Source organism: Haliotis rubra, unplaced genomic scaffold, assembly GCF_003918875.1.
Source record: "Haliotis rubra isolate DU_JTF1 unplaced genomic scaffold, ASM391887v1 Scf122, whole genome shotgun sequence".
Classification (NCBI taxonomy): Eukaryota; Metazoa; Mollusca; class Gastropoda; order Lepetellida; family Haliotidae; genus Haliotis; species Haliotis rubra.
In genome coordinates this window covers 792,591-806,603 of record NW_025765137.1, presented here as the reverse complement: position 1 = coordinate 806,603, position 14,013 = coordinate 792,591, and positions in this window count along the sequence as shown.

The window sequence follows — 14,013 nt, the reverse complement described above, 5'->3', positions numbered from 1 at the left end:
GTTTGTTCTAATCAGAAAGAAATTGCACCTACAGACAAGGATGTTTCACAATAAAAGCTGTAAACCTTGTGATGGAAAAACTGGCCCGATGTCCGAAAGACATTTTTCATAATCAATAATCCCATTCAGACAGTTATATACTGAACAGCAAAAGAAACGCAAGTCTGGCTTTTTGTCACTTTACCATGAAGGTTCCATCAACATAAACGCTTACTTTTATGAGATTCACTGTTTCGAAACTTGCGTTTCTTTTGCTGTTCAGTATAGTTAAGGAATCAAGAAAGTCCATACAAATTGTTGCATATGTGGTCACAGTTGCAAAGATATAGGTCAGACAAAGTTCTTTAAAAGTTATGCACACAGTACATGTATTTGTAGAGGACTTTGACAGTCTGATTCTGTTAAACTGTATTTTCACATGTGAATTGACTTTACACAGGTCACCAGGCCTTGGAATTTATACAAGCCCTCAAAATATGACTCTTATCTATCCAGATGTATTTGAAACACATAACTGTTATTTATGTAAGCACCAACTACAACAAGCCTGAGTCTCTAACCCCCAGCCCCAGTAAACTGCTGTATGTGTAAGTCGAACAGAAGGGTATTGTCTTAGAAATGTACCATGACTGAAATGGACATGTAGAAATGTACCCAAGCTGGTAGTCTGTCCAGTGAAACTGTTTCTTTTTCAAACTTCTGTTGTGATGATTGAGTGAGTGAGTGAGTTTAGTTTTATGCCACACTCAACAATATTCCAGCTATTCTGTTGTGATGGACTGTGGTAGGATTAATCATGACCATATACTGTTGGGAACTGGATAAACGGAATGTTCTACTGAGCCTTTGATTGACGACACTAATTTGTCTCTTCATTCGAACTTGTCTGACATATATCTATTCCCACATCATTGAGTATTTTATGTAACAAACAAAACTGATTTTGTGCATTGTGCAAATTTCTGTATTACAATTCAATTCTGGGTAAATGTCTATGAAAAAGGTATATTTCAGGAATACTCCAATTGCTACGCTAATGACCATTTCAGTAGGTAGATAAACCATTAATGTTGTTTTGGTGATATTTTTCCTTTTTTTAACATGTTTACAGATCCTCAGCTCAAAATATGGAGGAAATGGAGTATATATTTTCACTGCCTACCTGAAAATCTTTGTTCTGTAATGAAAAAATGATATTATCGAATTTTAGAACACAGTAATCAGACAGCTTTACGATCACAACTTCTATGGTTTAGAGAGGCGGCGAGGTAGCCTTTAAGTGGATAAAGCGTTCGCTCATCACACTGAAGACCCGAGTTCGATTCCCCACAATGTTTGAAGCCCTTTTCTGGTGTCCCCCGCCATGATGTTGTAGGAATATTGCTAAAAGCGGCGTAACACCAAGCTCACTCACTCACTCACTCACTCACGCTTTAGTAATCAGTGTCTGCAATTTTGTATGACAATGCAGTGTTGAGAAAAGGGTAGTAATTCCAGCCACATTGTCATTGCCTTGTAATGTCTGATTATTTTTTTTAAATGTTTGTTTTTCCTAAAAATAGTTCTATTGGGGAAAAAAATCATTGAAACAACTAAAATAGTATGCCCTTAGTTCTGGGTTCCTGATGGAACAAAGGTGTCTGGAATGCAAGTGAGTTGTTGAATATATAAATCTGGTGACTGAGAGAGCACAAATACAGTAAACACTTATAATGAAGTGACGGATATTAGCTAACTATTTCTTTGGTCCGGACAACTTGATTATTTTAGTTGAAATTTGTGTAATGAACTACTGTCACATTGAAGAAAGCTTAGTGGTCCTTTTGAGTTCATTATGATGTAGTTTACTGTATTGTAATTACCATATTGCCATGTCCTAGCCCCCTTTCAACAAAGTGATCTTAGGATTACGACTATTGTGAACCAATGTTATAGTATGGGAGTTTTGACCACCTTAGCACTAAGATCGCTTTGTCTAACATAACCCTGTTACTATAAGTGCCCCATTATATAAAGCAACTTCAAAACAAATCTGTAAGTAATCTTTATGAAATCCCCAATCAAGACAGATAACTTTCAAACACAAAACAGCAGCACAGAAGCAATAAATAATGGCCTGGAAACTAATTTCCAAAAAGGCTTAGTTTCATTGACCTTTGAACTGTCTGACAGAGAGTTTGTCCACTGTGTTATCTATGAAACCCAGAAGAACGATTCATTTCCTTGTGTGGTTTTAATTAGCACATCACTTTGTCAATTTCTTGAACACTGAAGTTTCACATTATAGCAAATACGCATTTGTGTTTCATGTCTCAGCTTTGTAAATAATATGAACATTACTGAACATTAAGAATATAATATTTCTAGCAAAGAATTGATCTTTTCATTGGATGTGAAATTGAAAAATTGCATTTAAACTGAAAGTCTGTACAGTATTTTTGTTTTTAAAAGTGCCTGACCATGATGACCACTGGAGTTAAAAAATAAGGAAATTCATGAAGAGACCACCCATGACTGGAAATGTGAAACACATGTCACAACCGGACATCCTGGTGTGCAAGCATGTTAATTAACTTTTTATTAAGTGGCCAGTCATCAGATGACAGGAGACCATTAATGGTCACTCTAGGGGTCAGTGAAATCAGCATGCCTCTATATAGATACATACATCAAGCTCAGTTCAGTCAGCAGGTGCCTCCTCGTTATAAGATAAAAATGGGAAACACTTATGGAAATATGTCATATTTCAATATCAAACTTGTTAATTTCACCATGATACTTTAAAGTAAAGGATAATTTAATATAAAAATAATTGTGAATGGTTGTATTGATTTTTGAATATAGATTAATTAAAGTGTTATAATGAGGAAGGTATGTAATCATGTTCCTGTCCAGTTTGATCATCAGCTGAGTGCAAGTGTCAATTTACTTGCAGATGATGTGCATTTCACTTAAGCTTGTGTATTTCACAGTCAAGCTGTGATTTAGGCCCTTTGCTTCACACTGATGGATTCCTCTCAACAGTTTGATTAAAAGTCTTGATACAAAATGGAGGTTGCCGATTTCTGTGAACTGATGTAAGAAGTTTATTTCTATTTCCTTGCTTTTTTACTTTCTCTAGAACCATATTCAGTTAATTGATACGGAAGTATGTCTACCACTGCACTGTTTGTTTTCATGTCTTGATTAAAATCTTGTATTGTTTGTTTAATAGATGTGTACTTCAACAAGTCATTTTGATCACATAGAACTAACGCAACACAGTTCCAGATTAATTTGTAAATAAGTAAAGTATTTGTATGATTTGTATCTAGTGATTGGCCCAAGCCAGTGACGTGAAGTGATACACAATGTCCGAAAGAGATGATTCCTGTTGTCAGTTTCATTTTGTGTGGGTATCATATACAAAGACAAAAGCAGATATTTTCAAAAATATAATACAGAATCTTTATGCTAAATTCAATTTTTAGGATTTTTTCTGGACTTCATTGGATTTATTTAATGTTTTCTTGTGGATGTCATTGTATATCAAGATTTTGATCTGACTATCTTTTTTATTGAATATTGATAATAAATTTAGGAAATGAATAATCCGCTGCCATGAATTGTTTATGTTTACTAATATTTACATGATGAACTTGAACCTGATGAAAACACAATTGCAGATATTTAGGAATCAGAAGATTGTTCTTATTTACAGTAAATTAATTAACCTCAAGTCTATGGGTAGTTTAAGTCAATACATGCACAACCTGTGAAGGTCCAATATCAGTAGTAACCCTGTTTGTCGTAATAAGAGGCGACTAACGGGATCGGGTGGTCTGAGTGAGGCTCGCTGACTTGGTTGACACGTCATTGTATCCCAATTGCGCAGATTAATGCCCATGCTGTTGATCGCTAGATTGTTTGGTCCAGACTCGATTATTTGCAGACCGCCGCCATATAGCTGGAATATTTTGCAGCTATGCGGCGTAAAACTCAACTCACTCACTCACTCAATACATGCACAGAGAATAAATTTATTATTGATTGATATATTGATATTGTGATACTTTTGAGTCAATAAATTGGTGCTAGAATTTCCAATCAGCATCTCCCTTGCATTTCAAAGGTACATACTTTTATATCCATCATGATTTACCGGTACTGGGACTAACAAATACAGAAAGGTTGCTGTCATTATGCTGTGCCAGGCACACCTATTAGTTGTATTACCGGTAAACCGCAATTCGTTTTTCTAATGATATGTATTGCAGTTTTTTTACTGAGAACCGGTATATTGGGGAAAACATATGGTATGTTAAGTTGTGTGATATTTATATGGTTAAATTATAATCTACACAGACTTTCATTCACAAATAATGTTTCCTTTTATATTTAATTGACAAAATTACTATATACATGCTGTAAATTGTATAAAAAAAGAAAATAGCACTCAGAAGTATCCAACTTAATTTTGAGATTGCTGTAATCAGAACAACAGCATAGAATTTTAGGGTTTTAGTTGAAAATAGGATCTGCATGAACAATCTGTGTCATTCACTGTCAAACACTTTTATTAGCTCCCAGTACCTATAAGACGAGTATATGGATGGCAACGTCTTCTTTATTGTATAACACAATGTTTCTGGGCTACTTCTTGCCCCTTCTTACATATTCACCAACCTCTAAATGCCTCTAAAGAATCCCAATACCTATCGCAATATGGGTACTTGAATCACAGAATATTGCAATACAATTTATTTGCCTATAAACAGCTCTGATAATTACTGTGCAAAATTCATACAAGCATGAGTGAAATTACACACTGTGTTTACAGGGAACTAAGCACATATGATCAACAGTGCAGCAATATTGAAATGATGTTAGCACTATGGATCATGCAATAACTAAGGGTGAAAGAACTGAGGCCTGAAATGATTCATTGATTCATGTTGAAGTAATCAGAGTCCCAACATGGGGTTGTAATAGAGCACATGTTTACCAGTAACTCACGCTAAACATTGTGATACTTCCTGGTTGTGAATATGATTCATTGAAACTGATACTAAGCTGTTAGCTTAGATGGTTTGGGTGGTCAGGCTTGTTGACTTGGTTAATTATGTGTTAGAACCCAACAGCATTACAACTTTGCTTACAATATCAATCACGATTTTTGCTGGTCAAGTCATCAGGGATTTACCTTGAGTTCTGTATTTGAGGGTCCCTGGGACTCATACTCTTAATTTTCAGGGGTCCTGGACAACAAAATGGGGGTCCCAGACACTTCAATATTATTAGTAGTACTGTTATTGTATTGTGTATCATGATCATCACATTGTTACAGTAATTAAATTGCAAATGATACCATAACCCAGCTAGTAGCAAACTCAGTGATAACTTATTGTTACTTGATTGGAATTTTTACAAAAAGTATTTGGACATTTTCTGAGTCCCTGTGGACGTGCTAATAAATTTTGTTGCATCAATTGTCAATTTTTATGTGTAGAGGACGCAGGAATTCGCTTCCTGTAAATCCCTGAGTCATGATTATTTACAGTCAGCCTTGAATTAAAAGTAACAAACCAAACAATGTCTTAAACTTTACAGAGTTGTGTTTGCTGCTGATAGCCACATACACAGCAGTATTTCAGGTTATAATAAGGTGGTCTGTTAGTCATCAAGCCTGGGTCCAGTGATTGATATTGTAAGCAAAGCTGTTCAGTTGGGGACTGTTGACTGGCCATGAACCAGTCACAAGGTTTTGCCACTTGCTTCAATTAGATGACCACCATAACCCTGAATCATGACAGGGCCAAGCCATGAAACTGAGTGAGTGAGTGAGTGAGTTTAGTTTCACACTCAGCAATATTCCAGCTATATGGCAGCGATCTGTAAATAATCGAGTCTGGACCAGACGTGATCAACAGCATGAGCATCGATCTGCGCAATTGGGAACCGATGACGTGTCAACCAAGTCAGCGAGCCTGACCACCCGATTCCGTTAGTCGCCTCTTACGACAAGCATGGGTTACTAAAGGCCAATATTCTAACCCAGACCTTCACGGGTCCACAGAAACTGAACAAATGTTTTGATACAATAACAGAAAGCTGTTATAGGTTGAGGCAGTGAAATGGTATATATTCATGTTCATTCGGTCATTTTACAACACATTTCTTTCCTTGTTTGTCATATAATGCCGCACCCAACAGTGTCTCATCTATGGGACAGCAGTCTGTAGATAATAAGATCTGTACCAGACAATCCAGTGATCAACGTCATGAGCCTCCTTTACGTAATTGTCATATGACGTGTCAACCAAGCCTGACCACCAGATCCCCATTTGTTACCTGTGATGACAGGCATCGGTTGCTGAAGACCAATTCTAACTGGGATCTTCACATAGGTTTACAAGACAATTTGTAGCAGATAGCTGTCATCAAGTAACAGCTTATATACAACCACTGCCTCCTACTTGTGTGAATTAAAAAGGGAATCTGCATTGTTATCTGCATGCCATGTAGATATGTTTATAAGATAAGGCTGACACTGTCACTAAAGATGATTACTTGACACACCTTGTAACAATGTGGGGGCAGTGGGGTAGTCTAGTGGTTAAAGCGTTGGCTCGTCACGCCGAAGACCCGGGTTCGAATCCCCACATAGGTATAATGAGTGAATCCAATTTCTGGTGTCCCCTGCCGTGATATTGCTGGAATATTGCTAAAGCGTGAAAACCAAACTCAGTCAGTGTAACAATGTGTTTAACATAACATCAATCTTCTCCAATGAAATAGACACCGTCATGTGTCATTCAGCCAGATTAACCCTTTGTGGGTTGAAACAGAGTGTGACATGTCAGTGCCCTGGGAATGGGATGTAAACATTACTATCATGGATATGACAGAGATACTTGTTAATGATAATCATGATAATAATCATCAACTCACTGTAAGAGATTATTAATTGTAGTAATTATTGTTGATGTTGATATTATTAGTCATTTTTACTGTCCTTGTTGTTTTGTTGTTGTTGTTGTTGTTGTTGTTGTAAAACATTCCTATATCAAATCCCAGGTATTAACACTGGAATCTGATGATAATACTTACATTTTCTGATTTTTTAGCCAGGACAAATGATTGTTATAAAATCCTGCATGCATATCCTCCTCCAAGATGCTATTTCAGTAAAGTATACTACCCTTAAAAGAGTGAGTGAGTTGGGCTTTATGCAGCTTATAGCAATATTCCAACAATGATCACGGCGGGGGACACCATAAATGGGCTTCACACATTGTGCCCATGTGGCGATTCAAACCCGGGTCTTCTGTGTGACGAGCCAACGCTTTAACCATTAGGCTACCCCACCGCCCCTTCCCTTTAAAGATGTGAAATAGTCAAAACAATATCAGATATCACATCAGATTGGTTGACTTATGATGTTGTTAGGGTCACAATCCCAATGTTGGTTTTATAAGTCACAAAAATATAATCCATATGTAAGATCTGACAATAAAGTTTTCCTTCAATCAGTCTTAAGATCAAGTATAATTTCGGATTTAAGTCATACATTTATAGATTTTTTTCTCGCCTATTCCTCTGGGAATTCATGGTAGTGCAAGAGTTAAGACAATCTGTCATTAAATGACTGTGTAGACACAATAGTGTATTGTGTTCCGGAAGACTGGCAACACTTTCCCCTGCAGGACACTACATACTGAGCCACTTGGGCTGGTATTGTATACAGTCTGGTGTGATGGAGCTTGTGCCAGGAGTTATACCCAGGGAGTCACTCTGTCGCAAGGTAGGGCCAGGCTGTTGTGACACTTGTGTTTGAATATTGTTTGCTGGTCAGATGTGTTAAGAGAACCACTTTCAGCTTTGAACTTCTGTCCAGCCTCTGTGACGTTATTGGCATGTGGATATTCTATCAGAAGGGTGTGTAAAGGGTGTTGATTGCTGCTATGGACACTCATGCTGAAATGTTGTTTTACATATTCTGAAATGTTGCTTCAGATATTATGAGTGAGTGAGTGAGTTTAATTTAGTTTTATGCCACACTCAGCAATATTCCAGCTATATGGCGGTATGTAAATAATAAGTCTGGACCAGACAATCCAGTGATCAACGTCATGAGCCTCCTTTACGTAATTGTCATATGACGTGTCAACCAAGCCTGACCACCAGATCCCCATTTGTTACCTGTGATGACAGGCATCGGTTGCTGAAGACCAATTCTAACTGGGATCTTCACATAGGTTTACAAGACAATTTGTAGCTGATAGCTGTCATCAAGTAACAGCTTATATGCAACTACTGCCTCCTACTTGTGTGAATTAAAAAGGGAATCTGCATTGTTATCTGCATGCCATGTAGATATGTTTATAAGATAAGGCTGACACTGTCACTAAAGATGATTACTTGACACACCTTGTAACAATGTGGGGGCAGTGGGGTAGTCTAGTGGTTAAAGCGTTGGATCGTCACGCCGAAGACCCGGGTTCGAATCCCCACATAGGTATAATGAGTGAATCCAATTTCTGGTGTCCCCCGCCGTGATATTGCTGGAATATTGCTAAAAGCGGCGTAAAACCAAACTCAGTCAGTGTAACAATGTGTTTAACATAACATCAATCTTCTCCAATGAAATAGACACCGTCATGTGTCATTCAGCCAGATTAACCCTTTGTGGGTTGAAACAGAGTGTGACATGTCAGTGCCCTGGGAATGGGATGTAAACATTACTATCATGGATATGACAGAGATACTTGTTAATGATAATCATGATAATAATCATCAACTCACTGTAAGAGATTATTAATTGTAGTAATTATTGTTGATGTTGATATTATTAGTCATTTTTTTACTGTCCTTGTTGTTTTTGTTGTTGTTGTTGTTGTTGTTGTTGTAAAACATTCCTATATCAAATCCCAGGTATTAACACTGGAATCTGATGATAATACTTACATTTTCTGATTTTTTAGCCAGGACAAATGATTGTTATAAAATCCTGCATGCATATCCTCCTCCAAGATGCTATTTCAGTAAAGTATACTACCCTTAAAAGAGTGAGTGAGTTGGGCTTTATGCAGCTTATAGCAATATTCCAACAATGATCACGGCGGGGGACACCATAAATGGGCTTCACACATTGTGCCCATGTGGCGATTCAAACCCGAGTCTTCTGTGTGACGAGCCAACGCTTTAACCATTAGGCTACCCCACCGCCCCTCCCCTTTAAAGATGTGAAATAGTCAAAACAATATCAGATATCACATCAGATTGGTTGACTTATGATGTTGTTAGGGTCACAATCTCAATGTTGGTTTTATAAGTCACAAAAATATAATCCATATGTAAGATCTGACAATAAAGTTTTCCTTCAATCAGTCTTAAGATCAAGTATAATTTCAGATTTAAGTCATACATTTATAGATTTTTTTCTCGCCTATTCCTCTGGGAATTCATGGTAGCGCAAGAGTTAAGACAATCTGTCATTAAATGACTGTATAGACACAATAGTGTATTGTGTTCCGGAAGACTGGCAACACTTTCCCCTGCAGGACACTACATACTGAGCCACTTGGGCTGGTATTGTATACAGTCTGGTGTGATGGAGCTTGTGCCAGGAGTTATACCCAGGGAGTCACTCTGTCGCAAGGTAGGGCCAGGCTGTTGTGACACTTGTGTTTGAATATTGTTTGCTGGTCAGATGTGTTAAGAGAACCACTTTCAGCTTTGAACTTCTGTCCAGCCTCTGTGACGTTATTGGCATGTGGATATTCTATCAGAAGGGTGTGTAAAGGGTGTTGATTGCTGCTATGGACACTCATGCTGAAATGTTGTTTTACATATTCTGAAATGTTGCTTCAGATATTATGAGTGAGTGAGTGAGTTTAATTTAGTTTTATGCCACACTCAGCAATATTCCAGCTATATGGCAGCGGTATGTAAATAATCGGTCTGGACCAGACAATCCAGTGATCAACGGCTTGGGCATCGATCTACACACAAACAAATTTCCGAAGGATTTTTAAAGGGTGTTGATTGTTACTACGGACAAACATGCTGAAATGTTGTTTTCCATATTCTGGAATGTTGCTTTAGGTATTGTACCGATTCTTTCCAATTCTTTTTATAAGGGTTTTTTTAAAGGTGTTGATTGTCACTATGGACAAACATGTTGAAATGTTGTTTTTCATATTCTGAGTGTTGTTGAAATATTGCTTTAGATGTTAATGACTGTTGCTGAAATGATGATGAAATGGTACCTCACATTTATTACCACTGTAGCTGAAATCACTTTTCTGATGTGGTCCTACTGATAATTTGATTGTGACACATAATGTTCCTTCTGCTGAGGTTATGTCCAGCTATAGACCTTCGAAATGCAACAATGCTTCAAATGGCTACATAGCTTCAAATGGAGTTTGGGCTTCAAATTTCTCTAGAGCGTTAAAGACTTACTGAGAGCTTGACATTTCAACAGAGTTTCAACTTGCTACAGAGCTTCAAGTGGCTCTAGGACTTGAAAAACAGAACAGCAAGTGAGTGTTGGTTCATAATTGCTACATCGATTCCATCCTCGATAATCATGCATCTACGGTTCGAGTCGATGATTTTATTACCTCCCTTTGCTGGTTCCGCATTCTCACAGTAGCCAATCAGGTAAGCCACCGTTACAACCAAGCTTGCCAGTGTCAACAAAAATAGCGGTCGCAGCCGCTAAAGTTTGTTTACAGTGTGACTCAGATTTTGGGGGAAAACATACAGACAATTTGACAGGTCTGAAATCTTAAAAAAATATATGCAAGAACTCCTCTACCTCTTTCAGAGTACCTCTGCAACAATATATTATTGTGTTGCCAAGTTTAATCGGTTAGATAATTTAAAAAGTGAAAGTGAGTTGTAATTGGTACGCTCAACTTCCCAGCATAGACACCTGATTGGATAAAAAGCCAACCAAGGGAGGTAATAAAATCATCGACTTGAACCGTACATGCATCCAGGGTATAGTGGAGATTTATCGGAACATATACCCTGGAGATTATTGAGGATGCATCGATTCAAATGGCTCTAGACTTTCAAAATGCTTGAATTTCATATAGCCACTGAAGTGTGATGGCTATAAACCTTCAGATTTCCTCATTGCTTCAAATGGCTAAAAAACTTCAATTTTCTACAGAGCTTCAAATGGCTACATAAGTACATTTAAACTTCAAATACTGGTTGTATGGCTAACAAGGATGTAAAGAACACTTTGAATAGCATTTAGAAGTGATACACATAAAAGGTTTGTTTTAATTATTTAAACAAAGTTTTTGAGTATATTCATAAACTTTCATCAGGTGAAAATTTCATAATATACAGTGTATTGTCAAACATTTCAAATTTCCCATTACAACTTACAGTATACAGCTGCGACTGTCAGAGACACTGCAAGGAACCATTTTACCATTCTCTTCCCACAGAGGTTACTCTGTCATATCTTCCTACGTAACCTCTGTTCTAATACGGCCCTTTCATGGTGTGAGGTTCAAGACTCGTGATTGGAGGCAATCAGATTTAGTTGTGCAATCAGCGACGTTGTTTCAAAAGTGATCATTCGCAAGGCCTCGGTAATTTCCGTATGCTTCGAGAAAACTAAACCTCTTCCCCTGCGCGATGCGCAAACGTTTCTTCTAGACAGAACTCAGTCATGTTATGGCGGATCAGTGGCGTCTCCATCGCCCTCGTTGACAACGGACAAGCTAGCCATTAAACGTCTTGTGTGTAATATCAACACAAGTCCCGGCAGATGGGGGATATTTGTGGCCCCACATTTGCTTGTGTTAGTCAAGTTGAATCTAAGTCGATGTAACACGTGTTCTGATTGGATAGAAAGAAGGGAGATAATTTGTTTTGCGATCTTTTGCCGCTAGGGGATTTTACGAGAACTGGGAAATATGGCCGTATTAGAACAGAGGTTCGTAGGAAGATATGACAAGTAACCTCTGTGGGAAGAGAATGCCATTTTACAGGAAGGTCACTATTTTTTTTATTATTATTAAACATTTTTTGAAGTAGCACTTTTGCAAACACAAATTGAATAATTTTGACTGATCATTGGAAATGTACTTCAATATTTTTTTATATGCTGCTCACATTTCAAGAAACTCAATCTTCACTACAAGAAATAGCCCCAAAATCTTCATGATGCGTAACTTTTCTTGTTCAGTATGTAGGTAGCTGTGGAAGTATTGTCAAGAATTGTTTTACAGTACAGATTTTGACACTACATATTGCCACTATGGTGTATTTCAGTTTCAAGAGAACAATAGAACTTTATGTAAGAGTTTGCTGGCATGGGATTCCTCCCATTGCAAACACTGCTATTGATTTGCCAGTTCAAGACAATTTCTGTCCTGCAAAAAGCCATGAGGTCTTTTCACTAAATCAAATCCTCATGATACGTGCTTCCGATGTTCAAGGTGTCTTGAGGCATGTTATTACGAATGCTTCAAAAATGAGCGAGGAAACTCTGGCAGGAGAAAATTAGCCAATTTTAACTGTATGATCGCGTTCATCTTCTCATGTTGAATTAATATTGATTTGGAGAGTTTTTGGGATTGGTATTAACCTGAAAATAGTGAAGTTTAAGAAATCATGTCAAACTGTGGAGAGTTTTAAAAAGTCTTCAAGTTTCCAATTTGCTTTGTTTTTAAGCTGGATATTCAAAAATATTTTCTGGAACTTAATTCAAAGAGTCCTGGAAAAAGGGAATCGTCAAGGTAGTTCAGCAGTGGTGTAGTGGATAGAGTGTCAGCTTGGGGAGTGGAAGGTCAGAGTTTCAATCCTGGTTGTCACACCAAAAGACTGTTAAAAGGTGGTATGTGTTGTTACCTGGCCTGTATTCTGTCTGACAGTCCCTGAACTGCATTATTTTCCCTTCCATCCAGCTCTTTATGCAAGGCTAAGGCCCTGAAAGAAAGTGATATTTAATGAGGATGATTGGGTACTTTAATGGCAGGTGTGCCTTTGCATGCAATGCGTACAACATGTACAGCTGCTGTCACACAGTCCCTGAAGGGGCGGTTGGGTAGTCAAGTGGTTACAGTGTTAGCTCGTCATTGCTGAAGACCTGTGTTCGATTTTCCACGTAGGCACAATGTATAATGTCTTGTGTTCCCCACTATGATGTTCAACTGGAATATTGCTGAAAGCGGTGTGAAACTATACTCATAGTATACGTTATTGTTTACCTGCCCAGCCGTGTACTTTATTATTGGGCCGGTGTGGTAGCAGAATGGTAAAAGCGTTCGCTCATCACACTGAAGACCCAGGTTTGATTCTCCACATGGGTACAATATGGTTTTCCCCGCTGTGATATCGCTGGAATTGCTAAAAGCTGTGTAAAACCAAACTCACTCACTGACTCATTTACTGTATTATTATACCCCAAAGTGAAGCTAGTCCATTAATGCTCCTTTAAGTTTTATGCCCTGAATCTCCAATAAATCATGAGACTCCATATCCATTTAATTGAGTTACTTGTTTTGTCTTTTTACAAAATGACAAATTTTCTGATGTAAGGCATTTGTCCAAATGTACAAAAACTGTATATTGCCATATAATCACTGTTTGATAACAAACTTACTGGATGCAAAAAATTGCCATCTAAACTTACAAAATAATCTGGGAACATAAATATTATCCACAACATTTTACTCAAACGATAAACAGATTATGGCCCTCTTCTTCTTTTGTAGGCATTAAATATTACACATACTTTATGGTTGTCGGTGGTTACCTTGGGACTCATTTCAATTCCTTGGACCAAAAAGATGTATTGCCAAGTGTTTCCAGGACTCAAAACTATGGCAACCAAGCTAGAACTCCTGGCTTGATGCAGTGCTTGACAAGACTTGCTGTTTAGTTCATCACCATTGCTTTCAGGTGAAAAGATGGTGAATAAGAGGAATTAAGTTTAATCTCAGCATTAGCTAAGTGAATATCAAGTGGTACTGAATCAATGAAAGGTAATGCAATGAAATT